Genomic DNA, 1,860 nt, shown 5'->3' with positions numbered 1-1,860 from the left:
AGAGAAAAATGTTATGGGTGAGTCCCCATCCTCACAGTTACCCCTGATGACAGCCTCCAAATTAGCTTTTTCTTTCTTGTCTAAACTGGAAATTGCATAAATTCTTTTCTGAATTGGATTAGTTGGATCTAGTTTTTTGACTCTGTAACTTTATTATTTATTTTTTTTTATTTTAAGTGTGTTATTAAGTGTTGATGTACTTGAATTTTAAAATGCAAAAAGTGCAGTCAATAATAAGATGAGAATTGAACATCGCTTCAAGCCCATTTATAAATACATATCAAAATGTGTTCTAAAAAACAACACAAATAAATGAACTCATTTTAGAGCAGATGGACTGTTGCCAGGAAACCCTCTTCAGATGTTGGTTTCTGCCAAAGCAGACTTGGGTGGTGATGTATTTAAATATACATTTTATAATATGCTTTGATGGAGGCTAACAAATAAATCATCTTCAGTTATAATAGCACCTTGTATAAGAACAACAATTTATCAATGCCAAAAAGGACAGTAGCACTGAATCTATCTACTCCTGCACTCTTGAAAAGAGTATATCCGTAGGACTAAGAACGTATCTGTGCGTTTTTTTTTTTTTTTTTTTTAACGTGTGAATAAAACAACGCATTTGAGACATACTGTTCATAGTAATAGCTGTCAACAAGGAGTGCTGCCTTTGTCTAAAACTGCAGAGAGTTCTTAAAAAACTCCCTCTTAAAAGACCCCCATGAAATCAACGAAGCAAAAAGAGTGGGAAAAAATGATTCAAGAAAATAGCTACTGTCTGAAAATAGCACACATTCTTTGCCCCAGGTGGACTCCAGTGTCTAGAAAGACTTTTGTAGAGAAAGTGGACCAATGGCACAATAAATAAAGCATCTTAACTCTGAAAATAAAACAAAACCTATAAACGCTGTTGCAAAGTTTAATGACATTAGGCTGACTGCCAATTAGCAGTATTTGTCAGTACAAAGATATAAAGATATTGCTGAAGAATGCTAATTAGTCAGTACCCAAATTGCAGGTGCATCAGTTGCTCAAACTACAAAATTATTCAATGTGCCAAGAGGAAAATCCAGCAGTACTGTTTCACATACATACACACTATGCTATTATTATATACAGTAAATTACAATAACTGTGTGATAATTAGTTACTAACCCAAAACCTACCCCTAAACTTAACCCTAACCCATGTGGTTAACTTATTTTATTCAGTACTTTCTTAAGTACTGTGCAGTAAGTGCACGTACTAGTGTCCCCTAGGCATAGAGGGACAAAACTGACAGCTGGCAGAATAGTTGCTATATTCCAAAAAGTACAATATCAGATCCTAAAATCCATAATGTATCTCATTACCATAATGCATATTTCATCACACTGGGGGATGTGTAAGGGTTTGGCAAAGAATTAGGTCCAATGATTGTCTGCAGAGTCGTAAAGCCAAGGGACAAACAACATGAGCCATTCACAAGACCAAGAGTAACCTATGAAAAAAATAATGAATGAATGAATGAATAACATGCATCCTTCATGATGTTTTAATATTCAATGATTATAATGCACCAATTCAACAATTGTCAGTAAGTACTCAATCAACAGATGCAAAGATTTTTTTTTTTTTTTATGTAGAATGGTACACTATCCCACTACACACCGTTCTGGACCTGTTAGCCTTCGAAAATGGACTCCGTTATAGCAAAGGATGGCCTTAATTCAATTTAGTATTGCACGATGCTTCTTTTCAAAGTAAAAGTAATATGGCTGCTATAAGGCTTGTGTTTGCTGCTTGTATTCCATCTTGGAATGCTTTACCTGCACATTACTGTGAGTGTCTGCTGAGTTTGTTTTTTTTTTGTGTGTG

Source organism: Ctenopharyngodon idella, chromosome 21, assembly GCF_019924925.1.
Source record: "Ctenopharyngodon idella isolate HZGC_01 chromosome 21, HZGC01, whole genome shotgun sequence".
Taxonomy (NCBI): domain Eukaryota; kingdom Metazoa; phylum Chordata; class Actinopteri; order Cypriniformes; family Xenocyprididae; genus Ctenopharyngodon; species Ctenopharyngodon idella.
The sequence above is the reverse complement of the archived record's forward strand: the minus strand, read 5'-3'. Positions refer to the sequence as shown.